The sequence below is a fragment of the Macrotis lagotis genome, chromosome 1 (genome assembly GCF_037893015.1).
Source record: "Macrotis lagotis isolate mMagLag1 chromosome 1, bilby.v1.9.chrom.fasta, whole genome shotgun sequence".
NCBI lineage: Eukaryota > Metazoa > Chordata > Mammalia > Peramelemorphia > Peramelidae > Macrotis > Macrotis lagotis.
This window is the reverse complement of record NC_133658.1, coordinates 306,237,162-306,263,771: the sequence shown is the minus strand read 5'-3', so window position 1 is coordinate 306,263,771 and position 26,610 is coordinate 306,237,162. Positions and strand designations below refer to the sequence as shown.

At 35.4% G+C, this 26,610-nt stretch overlaps 1 long non-coding RNA gene across 2 annotated transcripts in view; it reads left to right on the top strand.

Moving 5' to 3' along the window:
* LOC141505475 (uncharacterized) overlaps window positions 1–26,610 on the top strand; it is a 255,502-nt gene that overhangs the window by 213,533 nt on the left and 15,359 nt on the right. Inside the window, exon 4 of one of the 2 annotated variants that reach the window (XR_012473614.1) lies at window positions 1,302–2,710. The exons of the other annotated variant lie outside the window; for it this stretch is intronic. This is a non-coding gene — a long non-coding RNA (uncharacterized LOC141505475). Of the gene's footprint in view, window positions 1–1,301; window positions 2,711–26,610 lie in introns of those variants that run through there. 2 annotated transcript variants of the gene reach the window in all.

Below are 26,610 nucleotides of genomic sequence, written 5' to 3'. Positions count from 1 at the left end.
GGTCAAAAAGGAACCCCTTTCCCAACCTGGATTCAGGCAGCAAACTCTAAATTGCTGCAGGGCTACAAAAAGGGGCAAGTTTATCTCTGAATCTAACATGCATTCCCTGGCATTGGTATTGTTTCAATTATGAAACCATTCACATCTCAGCTGACACATGCAATGAAGCTTGCTCCTTGCCTGGTACATAATTTAAGGTAAAAGAAAAGAGGGTGTGTTTCATCATGGTCTATCATATCTTTGTCTTTTGTTCTGCAAAGCATTTGCATACCTAAAGGGGAAATGGCCTCCTTAATTTCTTTTCCCCTCTCCTAATCAGCTGAGGCCTATTAAGAAGTACTCTGTATCCTGTAATCAGACAATTTATACAGCATGCACCCTTAGGCAACAGCTATTATAAACAAGCTGGAAAAATCCTTTACAATAAATGATTAGCATGGGAAGACACCATTCATAATTAATTTTTTTCTGTTTTTGTTGGCAGATGGTCGGAGGCATCCAAGCATGGCCTCCTGCCCACCTCTTTATTCTGAATAGAGTAGGGCAGCCTTGGGAAAAATCTGTCTGCTCTGTTAGCTCACTTAAAGAAAAAAAAATCCCCCAACCCTCCCCCAACAGAAATCCTGCAGTTGCCAACAGGGAGTTCAAGGCTTGAGAGAGCTCTGGTGAAGGAGACCCTGATTCTACCCACTGCTGCTCTAAGGGCTTGGCTCTCACCCTACTAATTTCAGGAGTATAGAAAGAATCTCTATGTTGAATGATAACCAGGCTTGGTAAAGGAAAAGTCCCCAAAGCCAGAGAATGAGGGTCAAAGGAAACACATGTTTGTGAATCAGAACCTCAATGGAAACCCTCCTTATTAATGGAAGACCCCAGCCTTAAAAAGATGGGAGAAGGAAAACAATTCTCATTCATATATTCCTAGCGAGAAATGGAGGAATATCAAACACAGATAATAGAAAAGGCAAACAAAACATTATCTAGGAATGAATAGTGTAGTGTAGACTATGAGGAATGAAGTCTAGAAGACCCCTGGGTTTGAATTCCACATCTGAAATTTTCCAGCTGTGGAACTGTGGCCATTCATATACATTCTCAGATTGTCATTTCTTTTATCTGTAAAATGGGCACAATAGCCTATTAACAGTGCATCAGGCAAATGAAATATATTCCTACCCCAAATGAAATCTATCCATACCCTTGGGGAACTTTAAAGTGCAATACAAATGTTGGTTTTTTATTGCTTTTTTTTAATTCATTCATTCATCCATCTGTTATTTGTCTATTATCTGTTTTACTAGATATGGCAATGGAGAAGGAAATGGCAAACCACTCATATCTTTGCCAAGAAAATCCCAAATGGAATCACCAAGAGTCAGATATGACTGAAAAACATGACTCAACAACAATATAAACTGTTTCAAGTAGATGACTTTCAACTCTGCTGGTCTTATCCTCAGATTTCTATTCTCCTGTTGTTCCCACTTTTCCTTTCCTTGTTTGAAATATTTGATTTCTTCTCTTCTGGCTTGATTGCTTTAGAAAGAATACTGGTTTTGGAGTCAATATATCTAAGTCAAAATATTGACTTTACTATTTACTGTGTATGACCTTAGGCAAATCCTGTAAATTTTTTTTGGCTTCAAGTTCTTTACCTCTAAGATGGGTAGTGGGAAAACCAAATGAATCTTTGAAATTTCTTCTAATTCTAAATCTGTGATCCTAAATTGTACCATTACTTTTAAATGTTTTGTTTTTATTATGAATATGAAGTACAGACAAGAACATTTCCATGTACAAAAAAGCATATACAAAGGAGAATTATATAGAAACCCATGAACCTCTATTATTATTATATTATATATTAAATTTAATACTCTGCCTGCTTGTCTATATTCTTTTTTGAACTTCTTTTTTGCTTTCTTCTGTGTATTTAATTTTTTATTGAGATTTTTTCCCTCTTATGTTTCACATCACTAATTCTTCATGTTCCCTAATAACACCCCTTTCCCCAATACAATAAGAAACTTTCCTTGTAACAAGTACAAATAAAATAAATCCATATGTTGCTCATATTTGAAAATAAATGCTAATTTTTCATATCTGGTCTATCACCTTTCTCATAGAGGTTGGATACTTGCTTCATTATCATTTTCTAGAATCAGAATTGGATTTTTTTCCCTACCTGTCTGTGTCACTTATCCCTTCTTTGGAATCCCATACTCTGGAATGAGATCACATGTAGGCCTGCTCTGTCTTTTAACTTATAAATACTATGTGGACAGAAGTGATATATATTTTCATCTTCGCATGCCAGCCCTAAACTGATAATGACAGGCACACAGTAAATGCTGATCAGATATTTTGTCTTTCCAGTTATTTTGTAAATTTCTTGAGGGTAAAGAGGATCTCATTCCTTTTTCCCCCTTAATGTCATTTAAAGTTGTTAATAAATATTTTTATAGTAATTTAATGATAGCAGGAAACTTAAGGAAAGAACTTTGTGACCTTGACCATTCTGATAAATATTAGGATGGACAATACCTTGCCCAGACATGTGCCAAAGTGTCTTCTTTATCAATTTAGGCTCTGTTGTCATTGATAGGACTGGCTTAATTATGATCCCAAAGTTAGGAGAATAAAATAGATCACAGGTGTCAAAGAGCATTCCTTTGTGTTCTGCCACACTCTGGAACCAGATTAAAATGTAATTGAGAAATAGTTAATAAAAAAAATAAAAATACAATAAAATAGAGATAATGTTGATTTGTAGTTTTCTAAGTCAATAGATGATAGATAGATAGATAGATAGATAGATAGATAGATGATAGAGATTCTTTTATAGTTTAGTGACTTTCTTTTCTATTTAAGTTGAATACAATTGATAGTTGGTTTGGGGGGTGTAGGGAGGAGAGAGAGGAATGTAGCATCGAAATTTTACAGAGAAATTGAACATTAGTAGTCACTGCCAATTACAGCCTGCTTTTGTGACAGCTACCAACTTATCCTGTAGCCCCCATAGGTGAACATCTGAGATTCCAGATGTTAGGTTATGGGAATGCTATCTTTGTCTCACTCACCAGGCTGCTCAGCCATTGTCTCTATACTGGGGGAAGGAAGTACATCAGGATCAGGATATAGCTCATGCCAAGGTTTAGTTCTGCTTCTAGTTACAATATAGTCTATTTTGAAAGTCTTTTAATCCAAGATATGCCATTAGATAGTTCAAAATTAGTGCTGTGTATAGATTTGTTTTCTCTTTTTTCCTTGCTTCTATCTCTTGGTCTCAAATGTCTCTTGACTCACTTCCTCATTGTTGCATTGTATTTCACAATATCTCTTGAGATGCTGTTAGCAATATCTTAAACTCTTTTCTCCTGACAGATGGACAGACTCGTGATCATTTTTATTGCCATTCCAGTGATGGTATTAAAATGTTTCCTCTTGTGATTCTGCATTTTTTTTATTATAATATGTTATATTACCTTATTTTATTGACAAATCAATCTCTCAATTCATAAAGTAATTAAAGATTTACAACACATTTTATAGATATTATTTTCTATGAGGTCACCCCCCTGTCTCCACTGACCTCCAGCTACTCCCAGACTTTCAGAGAATAGGAAATTCCACTAAATGGTTCTGACTAGAATTTAAAGACCGTTGATTCAGTTAGCTGATTCCCAATAGAAGCAGCTGAGTCTCTAAATCTTTGGGAAGAGAGTAGACTGACCCAGTCAGATACTCATAACAATGAATAGTGATATTTCATCTGACAGTGCTGATTCATAGACCATCTGAATTCAAGATTCTTATCATCTCCTTATTTGTCTTTGCTATTTTAGGAAGACACTTCATCAATTTTTGTAGTGTTTTTATTGGTCCCTAGTTGCTCCCTGTTGCATAAGTTAATTTTTGGTTTTTAATTTATATATTTTTCAATCAACAAATAAAATCTACCTTTTCACCCACCTTCTGAAAATTCTCCTTTCTTCATAGAACAAAAGAGTAACAAAACCCTTTATTTTACAAATATGTATAGCCCTTCATCTTTCTATGGATGGTTAGCATGTTTCATTGTTAGTCCTCTGTAATTGTGGTTGATCAGAGTTCCTAATTCTTTTAAAATTATTTGTATTTACCATGTTCTTTACTTTATATAATTTTTTTTCTTCAGATTCTGTTTATAGCACTTTGGAACAATTCATATAAATCTTCTCAGGTTTCTCTGAAACTATCTCCTTAATAACTTTTTTACAACACAGTAGTATCTCATCACATTTATAACTTGTTCAGCCATCTCCAAATTTATGGGCATCCTTTCAGTCTTCCACAGTTTGCTATCTCAAAAAGAACTATAAATATTTTCATATACCCATAGAGATTTTCCCACTTATGTCTGATATTTCCCTTAATCAACTCTTCCCTCTGATTTTCTCTTGCCTTTCCTTCTATTTTCTGCTGTGTGGCATGCATTTTTGTGGCTAATTCTTTGTGTATGCATTCTTCCCTCTTTTGAGTAGGTTGGATGAAAGTAAAGCTCAAGTGTCCCCTGCTTCTCCTCTTTATATGGAATATTGTAAGCTGTTCGAGAACAGGGATTATATTTTACCTATTTACATATCTCCAGTGCTTGGTACAGTGAGTGGCACTAAGTAGGAGGTTAATAAATGTTTATTAATTGATTGTTGATTGATGTCCATTTGTGTGAGATAATTTTTCTTAATTTTCTTTTTTTTCTTTCCCTCTCCACTTCAGTGTTATCTTCTTCTCTTCCCTTTCCACTCTTTTAAGATCATCAAAACAGAATAGAATCATTCCCAATTCTTCTGTTTAATAAGTTTCCTTTGACACCTGATGATAACAGGATTCATAGGGGACATATATCATTTCCCCATGTTAGAATATAAGCAATTTATTCTTATTTAGTCCTTTATCATTGTTCAATCATGGTTACACTTTTATGCTTCTCTTAATGCCTAAGTTTGAATTTCAAGGTTACTCTACAGTTCTGATCTTTCCATCAATAAATTTGAAAGTTTTTGTATCATTAAAAGTTCACCTCTCCATCCATTTCCCCACTCCCATATCATTATAGTTAGTTGTTTCAGAAAGTAGTTCTTTAAGTGTATATCCTTTGCCTTTTGAAATATGATATTCCACAGTCTCTTTTCCTTTATATCATCACTGATAAATCATGTGTAATTCTTACTGTAGCACCTCAGTACTTGCAGTCTTTCTGGGATGCTTGTATGGTATTTTTTCTTTGATCTGGAAGCTCTGGGTTTTGCTTATAATGCTCTTGAGCATTTTCATTTTTGGGATTTCAGGAAATGATTGTTAGATTCCTCCTATTTCCATTTTACCCTCTGATTCTAAGAGATCTGGATAGTTTTAGGACTTCCTGAAATATGATGTCTAGGATCTTTTTTTTTCTCATTACCTTTAGGTGATCCAAATATTTTTGATGTTTTTTCCTCCTCAATTGTTTTCCAGATCAGTTTTTTTTTCTTTGAGATATCTTAATCTTTCTTCTGATGTTTTTCAGTTTTTGACCTTTATTTCAATTTTTCTTTCCTCATGGAATTGTTGACTTCTATTTAGTTCATTCTAGTTTTCAGGGAGTTTATTGCTTGGGCAAGGTTTTGTACATCTCACTCTAAACTGTCAATTTCCTGTCCAATTCTTTCTTTTGAGAACCCTCAATTCTTTTTCATGTTTTTTTCCTCTTGCATTCTCATTTATTGACAAAAGCCATTTTGAATTCATTTTGAATTCTTGTTTCATCTCTTCCATAGAATTTGTGCCCAAGTTATATATATTTTTTGAAGTCTTATATGCTGATGTTTTGTTATTCTCTTCTTCTGAGTTTGTGTTTTGAGCAACCTTATTACTGTAATAACTTTTGTGGTAGGATGGTTTTCTTTTTCTTTCTTTCTCTTTCTCTCTCTCTCTCTCCCTCTCTCTCTTTTTCTTTTTTCTTTCTTTGACTAGAATCAAAGTAGACTTTTGAGGAAAGACAGGATAAATAAGAAGAAACAGAAAAAAATTGAATAGAGGGAAAAATACAGTAATCACAACTATGTATGGTCTCAACCATAAAATATAAGTAGCTAGCAGAAGGAATTAGAATCCAGAATCCAAAAATATGTTGTTTATGATTTGTATACTTGAAACAGAAAGACACACCCAGAGTTAAAATCAAGACTGGACCAAAATTCAATATGCTTCAGTTGAAGTAAAAAAGGTAGGGTAACCATTATTATCTCAGGCAAAGCAAAAATGGAAATAGCTGTACCAAAAAGAGACAATCAAGGAAATAATATTTTGCTAAAAGATACCATGGTCAACAAAGTAGTATCAAAAATTTTTACAGCAAGTTTCTGTAATAAAGGTCTCATTTCTCAAATATACAAATATATAGTCAAAATTACAAAAAATAAGAGCCATTCTCCATTTTTTTCGGAAGAATAAATTAAAGTTTTCTATGGTCATATGAACAAAATTCTCTAAATCACTATTAAATAGAGAAATGAAAATTAAAACAACTCTAAGGCATCCACCTCACATCTATCAGAAATGACAAATGCTGAAGGGAATGAGGGGAAAATTTGTATACTGATAACTCTTGGTGGGGTAATGAATTGTTCCAACCATTCTAGAAAACAGTTTGAAACAATGTCAAAAAGGTGATCAAACTTTGCATATCCTTTGACAAGCTATACCACTATAAGATATATGTCCCAAAGAAACCCCCCACCAAAAAAAAAGAAAAAGAAAAAGAACCCATATGTACAAATTAATTATATCAGCACTTTTTGTGGTAACAAAGAATTTGAGTTAAAGGGGATGCTTCTCAATTGGGAAATGATTTGAACATGTTGTAGCATATGTTTATGATGGCATATTATTGTGCTATGTGAAATGATGGGGGAGGTGGTTTCAGGAAAAAAGAAAATGTAGCAAGATTTTATATGTACTGGTACAAAGTGATGTAAGAAGAAATGGAAGATCATTTTGTATAGATGAACAGTGTTGCAATGATGATCAGCTATGAACAACTAGGCTCTCTGATCCAATATAATGATCCAAGACAATTCCAAAGGACTCATGATGAAAAAAATGCTTTCTAGCTCCAGAGAGAGAACTGATAAACTCTGAAGTACAATTTTTTCACTTTATTTTCCTTATTTTTAAAAAATATGGAAATGTTTTACATGATTTCATATTCAAAACTGATATCATATTCTTTACCTTCTCAGTGGGTGCTAAAGAAGATATAGGAAGAAAGGAGAATTCAGAACTCAAAATTTGAAAAAGAAAAGAATGTTAAAATAAATAAATAACTTTAAACAAGAAGACTAGGTGGGCTAAAAGTCTATTTCAATTGAGCAGAAATGAAGCAGATCCTACCGAGTTGGAAAGACTTTTTAAGATGAAGATTTTTATGCTTTGTTTGTTGCTAGGAGCAGCCTAAGTTTGAAAAGCCCTATCATTAAGGTCATCTACTGAGTCATGGAATCAGTGAATTATAGAATTGGAAGGAGTCTTCCACCATCAAGTCTATCCTCTCTCTTCAAAAAGTTTTCCCTTCATGACACACTTGACAAGCAACTTGACAAGCAATCATCCAGTTCCAGGGGAACTGAGATCTGCATTCATGGAGAAGTCTACCCATACTGATGAAATTTTGAATTTTTGAAGTACTGAAGTATGAGAAGAAAGAATGCTATTTTAAACCAATGGAAGGACTAACAGTTTATTCAAATTTTTCTGTAAGATATAAAACCAAATCAAATCAAACACAATCTTCTGTTTTAAGATACCATTCCCTATCAACACAAATTATTTTGTGTTTGTCCTTTTGTGTCTCAAGGTTTCTTAAAATGGTAAACACTTAAACTTTTAGAGGGAAGTTGAAAAGGATACAGAGGAATCCACTGAAAATACTGTGTATTTGAGCTATTGTCCTAAAACAGAAAATTTAAAGTATATGACTTTAATTAATATGGAGAAGAGGTTTGTGGAGAAATTAACAAAAGAACATTTTATTTAAGAGAAAGAATATAGAATGACAGTTTCTATTTGTTGTTCAGTTGTTTCATTTGTGTCTTTTTCTTTGTGACCCTTTTAGGAGTTTTCTTGACAATAACTCTGGAGTAGTTTGCCATTTCCTTTTCCAGCTCATTTTTTAGATGAACAACTGAGACAAACAGCCTTAAGTGAATTGCCCAAGGTCACACAGCTAGATAATTATTAAATGTCTCTGATTGGATTTGAACTCAGGTCCTCCTGACTTCAGGGCTGGTACTCTATCCATTGCGCCACCTAGCTGCCCCCTGAAGTTTGAACTCATGAAAATGAGTTCCTGGCTACAAGCCCAGCACCCTACTAATAAATCAAAAAACATTTATTAATTGCCAAGAGCTGTCCTTGGCACTTGACATATAAAAGAAAATTGAAAAAAAAAAAGAAACATGTTTCTATTTCTTATGAAGGCTGCATTCAATTGGGTAGATAACATGTACAAATATAAATATATCCAAAATAGATATCCAATCTATTATTTTATTGGGATAGAATTCTGGCACCTTTTCTGAAATGTAGTTGTAGAGGGTTGTCTAGAGCACCAAGAGGCTTAAGTGACTTGCTCACAGTCATTTTGCAAGGATGTGTCACAACAGAGTAAATACAAAATAAATCTAAGACCATCACAAATTAATTATGTAGGAAGAGCACTATTAGGCAAATCATGAAAATTCTCTGTGTGTTGTGTGGTGGACAAGATGTTTCTCCTTTCTGAATATCATTTTTTCCTTTGTAAAATGAAGTGTTAGCTTAGGATATCTCTAAGAATTTTATGACAAGAAAGAATCTCTAATTCTAAATCTTCAATTTCTTGAGTCATTTGTCTCCCTTGCCATCTCTTCCATTTTTCCTGTTTTCTTTTCCTTTCTCTTGTTTGTATGCCCTAGAGAGATGATCATTTTTAGTCCTTCCCATTATGGAGTAGCTCTGAAACACCTGACTTTTCCAAGTAAAAACACTTTCCACCTGATTACCCACTGGGTGCCAGGTGCCAATCATTTGTGAAATGTTCAGCTGCAAAAAAGAAGAGGAAGATTTGTGGCTCTTTGAACGTCCACCCACACAAGCAAGCTTTTAAACTAAGAAATTAATTTAAAAAATAAAAACCTCACTTTCATTTAGTTAACCTAAACCTGGACTCTTAAGGTTTTTTTTTAAGAGGTAAGATTTTTAAAATTAAATGTTTGACTCCAAAATGATTACAAGGAAATGGATAGTCCACACTCCCAAACCTCTCCCTGCTTTTTGATCTCAGCTCAGGCAATAATAGTATTTGTCTCTTTTCTTATCTAACCTCAAAAGTACTTTTTCTTCAAGATAGTTGAGGAGTGAGAAGGAGTGGGCTCTTCCTAATACTGACTCTAATTGACTTGATACTGCTAGGAAAGATTACCACAGGCTTAGAATATTTTTTCCCTAGGCTTAGAATCACAAGGTCTGAGGAATTGTATCACCTTAGAAGAATTCTCAAATTTCTCTGCTCCTCAGTTCTTTGTCTTCTGCTTTTGGGAAAATTGATTTACTCCATCATGATGAACTTAATATCTTATCTATTTGATGTGATTGTTCACCATATTTTTAAAGTATCTAAAATAAATTTATATAGCTCTGCATAAATTCCTTAAAAAAATGATCCTAGGAGAGAGATATATGGAGAAACTGAGACTCAGAGGAAGTAAAGGCCTTGGTCAGGGTCACACTTATGCTTAGGAGCACAGTTGTATCCTTAGCCAAGTATTCTGAATTCAAACTTGGAACTTTTCCCTTTGCATTGTGGTGTGTAAAAGTCACATATATTTTCTTTCTTTTCTTATTTATTTACTTATTAGTTTTTTTTGCAATGCAATGGGGTTAAGTGACTTGCTCAAGGCCACACAGCTAGGTAATTATTAAGTGTCTGAGACTGGATTTGAACTCAGGTACTCCTGACTCCAGGGCTGGTGCTCTATCCACTGTACCACCTAGCAACCCCCATTTTCTTTCTCTTTTTAAAAGAATTGTAAGGTAATAGGGTTAAGTCAAAGTCTTAAAGCTAAGTAAGCATTAAGGTCAAATTTGAACTCAGTTCCTCCTGACTCCAGTGTTAGTGCTTTTATCTACTGCCACCTAACTTCTCCCAAGCCACATATATTTTCTTATTTGATCTTTACAACTGATGATTTACTAGTCAGGATCCAGCTTAATGCTTTCTCTCATGTGGAAAAAAATGAGATTCCGTGACTTACCCAAGTCCTCAGCTAATATATACAATGCTGTCTGCTAGTGGCCCCAACCAGAATTATTTGCACTCTCAAGGGGACTCAAGATAGAGTTCAGTGCTTGACCCATGGGAATGAACTACTAATATTCAAGTTTAATGCATCTGTGGTTAAAGATTTGGGCAAAGGAATGTTTCAAATTGCACCAGGTGGACAATATTAATACTTTGCATACATAAATTCAATCTTGCCATTTTAAGAGAAATCATAAGTTTTTTTTCCCTATTAAAGTAGAGCTGGAGATGAAGGTAGGGGAGGAAAGAGGGCAAAACCATGTCTGTAATTCCATTCTCCTGATTATACTTCAAACATTTGTACTTTCATTCATTTAATAAGCTTTAGAAAAAAAAAACATCTGCTCTATGCAAGGTCTTGTGATAGGAGCTGGGGATAAAAAGGAAAACAGTCCCAGCTTTCAAGGACTTTGAATTCCACTGGAGGATTACATTTACACAGATAGGTAAGCATCCATTAATTTAAAAAGGAGGCAGTACTAACAGGTGAATGTGTGTGTAAGTTAGGGGTGTCTGCTTGTCTGTGTGTGTGTGTGTGTGTGTGTGTGTGTGTGTGTCTAGGGGACAGGTTAGGGTGGAGGTATCTTGGAAAGTTCTCTATAGGAGGCTGCATTAGTGTTAAGCCTTTAAGGGAGCTGAGAATTCTAAGGGGGAAGAGATGAGAAAGGATTCATTGCAAGATTCAGGATAGCCTCTGCAAAATAGGATATTGAATGATAAGTTCTGGAATCAGCAAGCAAACTAGTTTGAACTGAACATAGAAGACATCAAAGGTAGTGGTGTGGAATAAATATGGAAAGATAGGCAGGATGGGAAAGGTTTTAAAGACCAAACTGAGATGTTTGTATTTATTTTCTCAGTGGCAACAGAGCACTATTGTTATTGAGCAAGGATGAGGGATGATTATGTTTTAGGAAGATTATATTGCAGCTGTGTGGAGGATTGTTTCCCTCTTCCCTAGGCTTCAGATGGTTGACCTAATAGTACAATAGAGTTTCAGTTATAAAGGTAGTGCATGGACAAATCATGTCCTTAAGACTAAAAGTTCAAAGCATCAGCCTAGCCCCAAATTACAGCACCAGTTCATGTTGATTGAGGACTGTGCTAGGATAGAGCATCAATTTTGAAACTTCAAATAAGCTGCCTTCATTAGCATACCTTACTCTTATTCTTTCTGCTAAGCCCCATTCTGTAATGGTTAGAGAGTTTTTCCTACTCTCTATAAATTTTCCTGTCTCTGTGATGTTGTTATTTGTCCTTTGTTCTTGAAGAAGACCATGGCATCAGGGAGGTGATGCCATGACATGCATGTGAATTGGATTTAAGTGGGGGGGGCTGTGCTAAATCACCAATTTCACTTTCTCCTCTGGAGCTTTCTATATCCAGTGACCAGATATGAATCAGGACAACTGAAAGTGGCCCTGGATGCAAGACAATCAGTGTTAAGCAACTTGCCCAAGATCAGACAGCTAGTAGTTGCCAAGTGTCTGAGGCCAAATTTGAACTTAGTTCCTCTTGACTCCAGGATCGGTGCTCTATCCACTAAGCTACCTAACTGCATCCTAAAGAGTAAACTTCTCTCCCTAACCTCAGCTGTGCAATCTCATTCTTATCCTTTTTCTTCCAGTGATCTATTGAAGATCTGCACTCATCCCTCCCCACCTTTCACTATGACCTCAGAAATGCTTGTTCCATAATCAACCAATTTCTATTCACCTTAAAACTCTTCCTATTTCATGCCTTCCATTTCTGGCACTTGAAAAGACTGATTCCTGATGAACACTCCATTCCTGACTACTCTTTCTAGGATTAGTTGGATTTCAGTGATACCCCTGACTCCCTGGACCTGGTTGGGAAGCAGTATCTTCTTCGAAACCCTTTCCAATATGGTTCTAGACCTTATCCTTCTTCCCTTAACTGAATCTGCTCTCTACAAAATTACCAGTGTGTTCTATTAATTGACAAGTATCATCACTTCTTCTATATCCTCATCTCTCTGGATCCCTCAACCACTGAACATCCTTTCCTTTTTAGGTTTTCATGCCTTTGCTCCCTTGGCTCATCTTTTACCTGTCTGACTCCCATCTCTTATTTTGCTGGATTTTCACCTGCATCATGCCCACTAACTTGTTGGTGTCCTTCACACTCTCTCCTGGACCTCCCTCTCTGTTTTTTCACTCTTAATAATCTCACATCTCCCATGCCCTCAGTTATCATGTCTATGAAGATAACTTCCATATTTGCTTATGCAATCTCAGTCTCTTTCCCAAGATCCAGATTACCAGTTCTCTGTTGAACATTTCAAATTAGATTTCTTGTGGCATCTCAAACTTAACAATGAACATAAATTTGAACTTATGATTCAAAACAATACTAATGATCATTTCCCCCCAATATTTCCTCTTTTTAATTTCTATTATCACTGCCAAAGCTATTACACCCCATCCTACCAGTCAAGCAGGTATCATTTCCAGCTCTTTTCTCTTATTTACTTCATATATCCAATAATTTGCCAAATCTTATCATTTCTCTTTTTTACTTCTCTTGCATATATCCCCTTCTTTCTATGTACATAACTGATATTATAATAGCTTTCTAATTTGGTCTCTTTGATGCAAGTGTCTCCCTAACCAAACTCATTCTTTCCATGGCTGACAAAGTGACTTTCATAATGTATAGGTCTATGCCACCTCCTCCCTCCCTCCCAACTCAAAAACCACAGTTTTCCTTATATTTCCTACAAAATTCTTTCACCGTTAGTTTTACCTTTCCATTTTTATATATTACTTCCCTCCACTCAGTCTAATCATATTAGTCTATTCATTGTTCTTCATGACACATTTTCCAATATCTATGCCTTTGTGAGTATAACCTATTCCTAGAGTGTTCTCCTTCCCTACCTCTGATTCTCTCTGGCTTTCTATAAGACTCAGATCAAGTCCTGTTTCTTCCAGGATGTCTTTTATGGTCTTCCTAGCTGCCAATTCCATTCCTTTTATGGTTATCTTCAATCTGTTTTGCATTTATCTTTTATCTTCTGATTCATTTCTACTGTTTCCCAAAAGAGAACACAAAGTCCTTAAGGATAGGGATCATTTTTGTTTCTTATCTATCTGCAGCATTCATCACACTGCCTGTTTGCTGACTGATCAAAGAGTAAAAACATGGAAAACAGGGAAATCAATGGTCTAGAACAGAGGTCTCATACTCAGGACCTTTGGGTTACATGTGCCCACATCACTTCTGAGTCCAACCCAACTAGATTAAAATGTAATTGGGGGGCAGCTAGGTGGCACAGTGGATAAAACATGGACCCTGGAGTCAGGAGTACCTGAGTTCAAATCTGGCCTCAGACATTTAATAATTACCTAGCTGTGTGGTCTTGGGCAAGCCACTTAACCCCATTTGACTTGCAAAAGCTAAAAAAAATGTAATTGGGAAATGTTTGACAAAAAATAATAAATATGCAATACAACATAGATTATGCAAATATATGTTATAATATGTGGCTTTCTAAGGCAATATGATACCCTCAGAGATTCATTTCTATCTCAGTTTGGCATCTGAGCTGTAGATGAAAAGTAGTAAAGACTTGAACTAGGATGTTTGCTATGTGAGTGGAGAAAAGGGGATAAATATAAAAGGAGGTAGAATCATCATGTCTTGGAAACTAATTGGATATGAAAAGTGAAGGCAGGCTAAGATAACTTGTTATAAATCTATAGGACTATAAGGTTGAAGGCATCATTAACAGAAATAGGGGTTTAGAGAGAGGTGGCTTTGGCAGTAGTAACAGGAAGATGTTTTTTACATACTGAATTAGAGATACCTAATAAACTTTTAAGTGGATTTGTCCAGCAAATAGTTGAATGATGTGGAATTTGCATTCAAAAAAAGAGATTAAGTATGAATATGGAGTTAGGGAATTATTTTCAAAGTGATTCTAACTGAATTCACTAGAATATAGAAAAAGATGTGTAGAAATGAATCTTGGATAAAGTCTTGAGAGACACTCCTAATTAGGGATTGGGTGGGACAGAGATGATGATCAAGCAAAAGAGACTAAGAACAACTAGGAGAACAACCAAGAGAAAATAATTTTAAAAAGCGATGGGAGGGAAAAGTGCCCAAAAGGGAGTATAGTTAACAGTATCAAAAGATGCCAATTAATATTTCGCAAATAATGATAAAGACCAAAAAAAGACCATCAGATTTACCACCTAAGAAATCATTAGAGTCTATAGAATGAACAGTGAGATCAGAAGCTAGATTGCAATGGATTGACAAGTGAATAGGAGATGAAAAAACCGGAGAGGAGTATAAACAGCTTTTTCTAGGAGTTTGTGGAAAGTAAAAAAGATAAAATATATAATTTGATGGAGAAGCAGGGTTGTGATTCTTTTCTGGATTGGGAAGATGTGAGCATGTTTGCAGGCAGCAGGGAAGGAGTAGATAAAAAGAGATCAAAGATGTGAGAAAGATATTATTATTGAAAGAGCAGATAGGAAGGGATCCATTCTATTCTTGGAATATCTAGCATTTCACAAGATATGATGCTTCAAACAGGCCTGTCAAATCTATTGAATGACTTCTCTGATTCTTTGCTTCCAAGCTCTTCCTCTGTTTTGTTGAACTTCCTTTTCAACTGTGAGTAGTATTTGCTTCCAGCTTCAAATTTAGGTGATACAGTTCTGAAATTTGTCTTTTTAAAAAATCTCTCTCTATCTCTCTCTCTAATTCTGGTAGCTGAATCTCTCTATACTTTGTCATATTCAAAATGACCAACTACTTTATCAGAACTCTGAGTCAGAGTAACTCCCATTCTTAAGACTCTAATCATTCTGAACTCAGCAACTAGCTATTCAAAATGAAAGGGCAGAACTATAAAGACACAGCTATCTTACATCTAGATAGGAAGGCATGTACTTCAGGGGAGAAGAGGTTGCTGTATATATTGATATTTGGAAGTAGAGATGAGAACAAGTAGCCCATCTACTCTTGCTCCTCAGCTTGGGGCAAAAAGACATGGGAAAAGGTACATATATTACTAGAGAAGATAACTTGAGAATCATTATTTTTATGAGGAGCTAAGTTTCTTTGAGTTCAAGAAAATGGAAGATGTATGAAAAGGAAAAAAGTCTAAATTAAAGAAAAAAATTTTACAGTAGAATAGGGATTCTACAAAGGCAAAGGTACAAATATCAAATTCAGAATCAAAGAATCTGCTATCAAATCCTGATTCTGCAGCTTAAGCATCTGTGTTTCCATAGACAAATTTCTTCAGCTCTCGGAACCTATAAGAAGAGGGCATTTGATTGGATGATGTCTAAAGATCCAATGAGCTCTATAGATTTTTCATTTGTTGCTTTTTTCATTGCCAAAGGAAGTAAAAATCAGAAAGGAGGAAAAAAAAATCTGGACAATTACAATGTAAATCAACACATCTTTCCTGGGTAGTAGGGGCGTCCATAGTGTCCTTGGTTCAATCTGTGGTTTGTTTAATTTATGTCCAGACGTTATCTAAACAGACAATTCAGCCTCACTTCTCTGCCTGCATTTCTGCTATACTTTGGCCCTTTTATTTCTTGGGTTTCCTAATTTTTACTGAAGTCTTCTGTCATTGTCAAATAAAAAATGACTAATTCAAAATTCACATTTCTTCAATACAGCTAACTTTTCATTGTCAACACTAATATTAAAAAAGAGGAATAAAAGCAATATTCAAATCACTTATGTTGCATTAATATTGCTTTACTATTTTTCATAAGATCTTTATACATGATAATATTTTGTACAAGCTAATATCCAATTTAATTGATACTGATTAAGCTCTTAAAACATGCAAGACACTATGCCAGCTATACAGGATATAATGATGCAAAAGGACACAGTTCCAGTCCTCAAGGAGTTTTCATTCTCTGAGCAGACAACTAACTAATGGTGCTAAAAAATGTCTTAAGATGTGCTAGTGAGTGTTGGAGCTCTAGCAAAAGTACAGAACCTGGAATCAGGAACATTTTAGGAGCCTATTATTGCCTCAGACTCTTACTAGCTGTGTTGCCATAGTCAGATCCTTTAATGGCCCTGAAGTTTGGTTTCCTAATATGTAAAATGATAATGAAGATTACTGTAATACTTCATTTTGTTGCAAAGAGTAAATGCAAAGGAAATCATATAAAGTGCATTGCAATTCTTCAGAGTGCCGTATAAATATCAGCTCTTGTTATTCAGATAGTTGAAAGGTAACTTAGCATAGCAGATGAGTCTTCATGGCTTGGAGATTGGACTATCTCTGTGCTGTGTAACTCTGCATTGGTTGACTGAACCTTCTTTCCCCTCTGATTGAGGGCTGGAGGGTGGAATACCAAACTACTCCCAAAACCTTCCCTTATTGTGAACAGAAACTGAATTCTCAGCTCCATCTACTTTGCATCTGCTGCTCTGTCACGTTTTATCTGAATCTGAATAAGATGCCAGGCCAGATATCCCCCTAATCTTTCTTAGCCAATTGTGTTCTTTAGTTTTCTCATTCATAGTAAGCTCCTTGAGGGCAAGGGCTGTCTTTTTTTTTTTTTTAATTAATAGTATCCCCAACATGGCATGGTAGATACTTCCTGAACATTTATTAGATTTGCTGAAATTCAAATCAGCAATTGTTCTTTATCATAGTCTAAATCATAGCAAGGTTAAGTGACTTGTTTCTGGCCAGTCTTCATAATTGGTAATTTTATGGATGAGAAAATACGGGGCAAAGAGACTAAGTAATTTGCCTATGGTGCCTTGGGTTTGTAAACATCAGAGGTAGGATTTGAACTTGAGTTCTCTATCTACAATGATATTGTACAATATATAAAGAGAAATACATTTGGAATTTCAGGACATGAGTTCAAATTCTCTCCTACTACTTAGTTTCTATATGACCTTGGGGAAATCATTTTGGTTCCCTGAATCTCTTTTTTCTTCTTAAATGGTAAAAATTAGACTGACCTCAAGGATTCCTTCTAGTTAGAAATCTGTGATGCTAGGATACAGTTTCCTTTTGTTCCAGTGGATCACATATATACATATACACATGGGAATTGCAAGAAGTTGTTTTTAATAAATATTACACAGCATGATGTGCCCAGGTAGCCAATATCAAGATCCCAACCAGATATTAAATCTTTCTTGTTTTGTAATCATTCACTATGGGTCTTCAGTAAGACCTTGGTATTCATAAAGGGATGTTTTTATTATGGCTTTTTTGACATGTTCATACTTATGTTCCAGGATTTTCTAGGTGGAAACTCTTGGGCTTTTTTTGGCCTGGTGATCTTACCAGGTGTTGCAGCTATTACAGGATGTACATACTCCTCTTGAATGGTACCCCAAGGTTTTCATGGACTTCTCTAAGACCTCCCAGAATGAATTTGGGGGGTAGTATTCTACTTGTGTCGGAGTGAGGCAGACCAGGTGTGTGTAATGTACAAAGACTGGAAATTCCCCCCTTCCCCCCTTCCCCCCTTCTTGATTTTGGCGAAATATACTCTTCAGTTGGCCTTAGGTCCTTTTCCCCTTCCATTTTTAAGCCCATGAGTGTTTTAAGGGGAATTTAATCCACATGTTTTTTATTCATTTGCATTAACTCATAAAAATGTTGTTTCTAAAGAGGCAGTTGATCGCCAAAAACCCCTTTCAAAGATTTTTTTATAAGCTCTGTTTCTTAGAAAAAGGAATTCCACCCTTCCCCCCTTAGAACAGTCCAAATGTTGGAACATTCTGGGACTATTCATTTGGGGTCATTGTAAATAATCCCCCCCCCATTTGCAATTCCCTAGTGTAGTAATCCCTATAAGATAGATCTCCTTTTCATATTTGTTATTTTAAATTTAAACACCTAAGTATGGAACTCATACTGAAAATTCAACAATCCAAGTACTATTAGAGGTTGGGACCAAAGTAGAAGTATCCCATGGTATAGTGGGAAGAAATACCAAAAGAAGAAGGAGCAGGTATTCGTGAGAAATGTTTGTGTATTTTGACATTAAGCAATATTTGAAAGAATATTATATAAATTTCTTTCATTCAGGCAGTATTTCAGGTATTTACATGAATCTAGGTTTCAGGTTTGGCTGAATGGAGAGAAATTAATTCCATTCCAGTAATATCAATTCAAACTCTGGTTTCTCAGATGATTTATAGTGTCTTGTTTATTATTATTGTTGTTATTATTATTATTATTATCTGAGGGCTCTTATTTTTCTGTCTTTCAATCAGGAGCATCAGACTTAGGTGTATAATGTTCAGATCTTACATCTATTTCATAATAAAATTCATTCATTCAGTCAATAAGCTAATATGTATACACATACACACATAGAGTACAAGTTTGTTTTTAAATAATTATTTGCATGTTGTCTAACTTTGACTATATCCATGAATGCCCAGTACTTAACCCAATGTCTGTCCTTAGACATTTTGTAAATATTTTTATATAATATATGACTTATTTTCAATATTTTATATTGTATATGAACATTTATGTCTATTTCATATATATATATATATATGTTTACAGGATAAATGAGAGATAGTTAACAGAAGGAAAGCTCTAATATTAAGAATCATTGGGAAAGGCTTCTTTTAAAAGAAATATTTGAGGTTCTTTCTGAAGAGATATTTTAAGGAAGAAGAGGCTGATTGTCTTTCTAAGAATGATGTAGCAGAGGCACAGAATTTACCAGATCACAAATCATTCAATGAGGTGAACAGGAAAAAAAGAAAAGTACTAATAATTGGTGCTTCACTTCTCATGGTTAATGATGCAGTTATATGTTTGCTTGATAACAACAGAAAGGTCTATTATCTTCCTGAGAAATATATACTCAAGATGTTAACAGAGTATCCTCCAAAACATATTAAAAAAAACTGATGGCATCTATCCGCTTCTGGTGATCCATTCTTGCGGACATAATTATCCCTTTCAGAAAGTATCTAAGTAATATTGCCAATGATTATGGAGTTTTTGTGGAAAATTCAAAACCTTAAGAGTACAGGTTGTGTTTTACTTACTTTTGCCTATTGAGGACAAGGGAAAATTAGGATATTAAACAGCTTGTTAAGAAGGTAATGTCTGAGAATAGGATTAGGATTTCTGATTCAAATTTACAAAAGAGGGTCGAAAGATATAATCAGAGGTAGAATATATATATTATATATATAATATATATATAATAGATGATGGAAGAAAGTAATAAAAGATGTATATAAAAGAGTGGCATAGAATGTGAGGGATGTAAAAGCTTAAGAATTATCTGAGGCTGATAAAGCAGATAAGGACAACAAAATGATTTTTTTTAGGCTTTTGCAAGGCATATGGGTTTAAGCGGCTTGCCCAAGGCCACACAGGTAGGTTATTATTAAGTGTCTGAGACCGATTTTAACCCAGGTACTCCTGACTCCAGGGCCGGTGCTTTATCCACTACACCAACCTAGCCACCCCAACAAAATGATTTAAAAAGATTATATTGGGAGGAAAAAAGAAAAATGGGATGAAACTTTTTCTTAATGGCAAGAAAACTATTGTTATAGACAAAAATAGAAGAGGGAACTAAGATTTATTTTGATTTTCTTTTGCATGCCAATGACTTCCATTTTTCACTGTAAGTGACAAAAGGAAAAAAAGATGATTTGCAGGGAATTCATATCCAAGATTTGTAAAGAGATAGTAAGAGAGCACTAAATGCTCTTAATTTAAATCACATGTTGCAGAGGAACTATGTCTTCAAGTCCTGAAAGAATTAGCAGTTGTGATTGCTGAGTAGCAACCAGCAGTAATTTTGGAAAAACTAATAATAGTAAGAATAGTACCACCTGACTGAAGAAAGGGCAAATATCTCAATTTGAAAAAAAAAATGAAAAAAAAAAGGAAAGGAGCCTGAACCTATAGGCCAGGGTGCTTAACTTTGATTCTTGGGAAAATTCTATAAAAATCATTAAAGAGAAGGTTAATGAATACTTTGAAAGAGAAGTGGAGATTCCAAAGATATAGCATGACTTCATGAAGAACAGGTGATGTCAAATTAATCTAATTTACATTTTTTATAAAACTACTAAAGTAGAAAATAAGGAGAATTCTGTAGATTTAGTTTACTTAGTCTTTAGAGCATTTAATAAAATATTTCATGGAGAAAATTGTAGTTTAAGTTATGGAGAAAATAGATGAATTTGAATTAGATAATAATGCAATTAGATGGATGTAGAATTTGTTATGTAGCCAGATTCAAAGGTCAGTTGGATAGTCAGTCTCAAAGGTTCAATGGCAACATCATCAGGGAAATTCCTAAGAGAATGGTAGTAGAAGTTTAACAATTGTCTCTTTAAAAGAAAAGATGCATGTAAAGAAGAAAGAATGAAATATTATTTTCAAAAAGAAAAGATTTTTTCTAATAATTTTAAGTATGGAGATCAACAAAACAAAAATCAAATCCTTATTTGAAGAGTTTGCTAATACCAATGTATAAATACTCACCTTCTAAGTTTAAAAACTAAGTTTCTTGAGTTGGTATGAAATAGCTCCAGTGCAGCCCTGAATTCCTAGGCATATCTGTGCTTGGTCCTGTGCTGCCCAACATTCTTATCAGTGATGTGAATAGTGGCATCAATGTTGTGTTAATCAGATTTGTAGAGTACACCAATCTGGGAGAGATAGCCAACACCCTGGATGCAGAGTCAAGATAAAAAAGAATCACAAGAGAATAGAGAATGAGGATGAATAGAGAAAGATGAAATTCAAAAGGATAAATATAAAGTCTTTTTTAAGGGTTTAAAAAATAAACATCATAAGCTTTAAGATGAGGGAGTTCTATGTAGGCAGACACTGTTGTGGAAAATATCCAGGAAATTCAGCAGGCTAAAAGTCAGTGGGAGAGAGCAACATAATGTGACAGTCACAACAGCTCATAGGATTTTGTGCTTCACCAAGGGAGAGCTTCCAGGAATCAGGAAGTGACTGTCACACTGTACTCCATCCTTGCCAGACCTCATCTACAACACTACATTAAAGGTCTAGATGTCATGGTTGAAGAAACATAATAAGCTGATAAGTGCATAAAGGGGGTCTACTAGATTGTTGAAGGAACCAGGCATGTATCTTTAAATTGGAGAAGAGAAGATTTAGAGCAGATCTGATCACTGGTTCAGGTGTTAGGAGGTTTGTTTTCAAGAGAGATTAGGTTTGCTCTGTTTGGTTTCAGAGGGTAGAAGCAGGAGTAGGGAGTTGAATCCTCAAAGAATTTAGAGTTGCTTGGAGAAGAAATCTGCTAAGAATTAGAGCAGACTGAAAGTGGATTGAGATGGCTTAAGAGGTGATAGCTGTCCTCTTTTTGGAGGTCTTCAAGCAGAGTCTGGTCACTTATGGGGTATTATAGTGGGGATTGCTTTCATATAGAAGTTGGACTAGATGAACAATGAGGTCAATTCCAAATGTCAAATTCTGTAAGAATATTTAGTTTGTCTCTGGGTTTTTCTTACTTTATAGATGATCCATTTTTCTCAATTTCTAGATAAACATCTTTCTTTTATATGTTTTATGAAAACTGCTTGGGAGTATTTATTGGGGACAGCTAGATTTGGGACTATGCTTAGTGAGAGCTTGAACGGGCTCTCCCTCCCCATTTCTCCTCCTTCTCCTCCTCCTCCTCCTCCTCCTCCTCCTCTTCCCTCCCAGATAAATACATCTGATCCTTTCAGTCACTATCATTTTAATGAACAAAATGACATTTATGCCAAAAAAGAAGGAATTCATAAATGATGCCCGATTTTAGAAAGTTTTCTAGCCATTGTATAAGTGACAGATCTTAAAAAGAAGACTAAAAATGAAATTCAAATAAAAAAAACATAATTCCCTATTCTTATAGAGAGTTAGCTTTTTTAAGTAAAATCTCAGAATGCAATTATTCTTTATTTGGTGATTGAGGAGACCATAGATCTGAGAACTCAAATGGGCATATATTATGCTTTCTGCAGTCACTTCCCCAGTACTTTTGAGTTAGTGAGGGAATAAAGGGACATTGGTTTAGGTCACAAAGAGTCCCAGGTAGAAGCAAATCACTAAGTCAGGAACAAGAAGAGTTCAATTAAAGGAGCCCAAGGAAAAGCAGTTTCTACAATTAACTTAGAAATGAAAAAAGTTCAACTTGCTTTCAAGAGGCAGTGTGGTGCAGTAAATGATGCCTACTCTAGATTTGGCTGATGTCTTATACACTGACTGTCAGTGATATCCTGGGAAAGCTATATAACCCTTTTGGGCCTGTTTATCGTCTCAGGTTGAAATGATTGGAATCAGAAATGGCTAAGATCACTTCCAGTTTTAAATCTATGACCCTGTGAAAGAGCTGACATGCCTGCCTTATTTCCTTCTTTCTTTTTTTCATGTCAGTTCCTTTCTTGATCACCAGGCATTTTGGGCATGGGCAGATTCAGGTTGAATTGCTAGGAGGATAGTAGGAAGGAAGGTTTATAGCAACAAATGATTTATTAAATACTTGGCTATGGTTTCCCTCTTCCTTATTCTCCATATACTTCCTTTTCGTTTGTACCTTTGTATCATATCTCATTCCCTTATTCCTGGGGTATTGTAATTCTCCACAGACTTTTCTCCATAACTGAAATTCTTCCAATTTATGTTGTCAAAATAATTTATTACATGCCTAACTCTGTGTGAGACATGGTGCTCAATATTGCAGTTAAAAGAAAAGGTTGGGAGGTGCATCTCTGCTCCCAAGTAATTCACAGACAAATGGAGAAACATGTAAACAACTATGTTTAAGAGATACATCCATAGGCTAAGTAAGTTGAAAGAGGGAAGGAAGAGAGATGAAGGAAGACCAAGAAAGGCTTCTTGACAAAAGTGAGATTTTAGCTAAGGCCTGAAGTGAGCCAGGGAAAACAGCAGGAAGTAGAGATGGAGGGGGGGGGGAATATTACAGTCATGAGGAATGACAGCCAGTGAAAATTCCTGGAGTCAGGGGATGGACAGTCATTTGGAAAAGAATGGCATGGAGGCCAATGTCATTGGCATATTGGTGAGGTGGGGAGAGTAAGATGGAAGAAGGCCAGAAAGGTAGAAATATCTAGATTAGAAAGGACTTCAGAAATCAAAGAGAAGATTTCATTCATTCATTCGTTTATTTTTATTTTTATCTTTATTTTATTTTATTTTTTCCCCAATTACATGCAAAAACAAGTTTCAATATTCACTTCCAAAATCTTGAGTTCTAAATTCTTTCCCTTCCTCCTACCCTGCTCCCCCAATTGATAAAACAAATTACTTGATATAGGTTAAAAATGTGTAGTCATGAAAAACCTTATCACAATGGTCATGTTTTAAAAGTAAACATAGTCCTCCCCCCCCCCCCAAAAAAAAACCAAAAGAGAAGTCTCAAGAAAAATAAAATGAAAAAGTATGCTTCAATCTGTATTCAGATACCATCAGCTCTGTCTTTAGGATGGGATAATATTCTTTATTTAAAGTCTTTCAGAGTTCTCTTGGGTCATAGCACTGTTGAGAAAAGGTAGGTCCTTCATAACTAATCATCCTGCCATATATTTCTATTACTCTCATTGCATTTGCTCATATGAGTTTTTTTTTACTGAGAGTATCCTCTTCATCATTACCCATAACAGAATAGCATTTCATCTCAATCATGCCACATATTTGTTCAGCCATTCCCTAACCAATGGGCATCCCCTCCATCTCTAGCTCCCTGACACCAGAAAAGAGCTCCTATATTCCCCCCATATTGCATATCTTCAAAGAGAAGATTTTATATTTGATCCTTGAGATAACAGAAGACACTAGAGTTTCTTGATTAGACTAAGCTGAGCAATATGACATGATCAGACCTGAGTTTTAGGAAAGTCACTTTGATAGATGAGTGTTGGATGAACTGAAGTAGAGAGAGCCTTGAGGCTAAAAGATTGACCAGCTATTACCATGGTAATAGCCCAGACTTGAAGTTATGAGAGTCTGCACACAATGATGAAAGGGAACCTATGAAGTTAGGAAAGGAGAAACAATAGTATTAGATAACTGATTAGATGTAGGAGAGGTGAGAGAGAATGAGAGAACATCTTGGTTGGGAGAGGGTGACTGATGGCTGGTGGTATCCCTGACAGTAATAGGGAAGTTAGGCTTAATAAACAGTTGGAGATGTAAGGTTGGAGGTCAGTAGAAAGGTGAGTACTAGATCTGAGAGTCATCTGCATAAAGATAATAGTTGAATTCACAGAAGCTGATGGGAAAAGGAAATAATATAGGAGAACAGAAGAGGATTGGGATAGTGCCTTGGAAGATACCTATAGTCAGGGGGTATAACCTGGATGAGTATACAGCGAAGTCAGTCAACTAGTATTCTATAAATGTTTACTCTGTGCCACACAATGGGAATATATGTAAAATTCTAAAGACAGTCTTGACTCTCAAGGAACTTACATTCTAATTAGACAAGACCACACATAATGGAGAATAGGATGAAAGAGACACAGAGGTAGCTGGTTCTAGGGTAGGGAAGAGGATTTCTAGAGTGTAGATTCTCAAAATGAAGGTGATGGGAGGAACCATCCAATAAGAGAAAAGGAATACAGGATGCTTCTATTACTAGAGGGAAGAAGCTAGAACATGAGGATGATTCAGGATAGAAACTGCAATCAGTTTTGAAGTTATGAAGTTACTCTATACAAAATGGCCAGAATAGTTTTCCTAAGACATAATCTCCTAATATTGCTATTATACTTCAAAAACCTTCTTCCCCAACAATCAAATTGCTCCATCTGGTCCCTCCCTAGTTCCACTATTTCTTTCTGCTCAGTGACCTGTATTTTCCATTCCAGCCATATTGACTTATCTTAATCTCCTGCACAGTATTTTTTATTGCCCTAGTTCCTTTTCTTTCCTCTTGATCCTTCCTCTGACTAGACTCCAGTTCTAGCTTTTAAGAGCCCGTATTCTATGGCAGACCCAGTCTTTGGGCTGAACTCACATCTTACCTTTTCTAAGATGTCTTCCCTGGCTATCTCAGCCCAAAGTGAAGATTCTTTTCTGTAAATTCCTTTAAGATGTACTGTCTATATCACTCACTTGTCACTAATCATTTGAGGTTGTATATCATTCATTTTTTGTCTTCAAATATATGCCTTATTTCCCCAACTAGATAGTAAATTCCCTGAAGCTCTAGGCTTTATGCTTTTTTGTATCCTCATAGAACTTTTTACATTGTTGTTGCTCAGTTACAGTTCAGTTCAACAATTATTTATTAAATGTTCCCTATGAGATAGACATTGTTCTAGGTTTTGCGCTAGGGAATCCAGTGATAAAAAAATGAAATAATTTCTGCCTTCAATGAGTTTACAAATTTTTGTGGGGGGTTGGGAGTGATGCAAGGTGAAAGATATTATGTCCATTGTAATACATATGAAATTATGTAAATTAAATACAAAGTAATTTTGTAACTGGGAGAACATCTTTAGTTGAGGGAAACAGAAAAGAGTTTCTATAGGAGGTAGAATTTCAACTCTGCCTTGATGGGAGTTGCTCTTGGAATATTTGTTGATTAAAATAGACCAGCTATGCAAAGGAGATCGGTGCCTTCTAAGAACTTCTATACTGGAAAACATTGGATAGAAGGCAGGCCCTAGAGTCAGGAGCACCTGAGTTCAACAATGATCTTAGATATTTATTAACTGTGAGATCCTGGGCAAGTCACTTGATGAAGTTTGCTTTAGTTCCTCATCTGTAAAATGAGCTTGAGAAGGAAGTGACAAACCACTTCATTATCTTCACCAAGAAAATTCCAAATGAACTCATGTGGACACTAGAGACAGGTGGATACTACAGAATGACTCAACAACAATGAGGATGTAATAATATATAGCAATTCACAATGAAGTATGAAAAGAAAGTTAAATTTGTTATGAGCATTACTGTCCACAGCAGGGGAATTAATCTGAAGCAGGAAAGCAAAGATAGTGAATTCCTTTCATAGAAGCAAGTGTAGACACAGTGGCTAGGCCACCAGACCTGGAGTCAGGAAGACAGGAATTCAAATCCCACCTCAGAGATGTTTGACCTTGGGCAAGTCACTTAACTTACATTTGCCTCAATTTTGTCAACCATTAAAAAGATGATGACTTGACTTTGTTGTAATGATCAAATGATTTATACACAGGCACTATATATATTATATATGATATATATATATATAATGTAGATT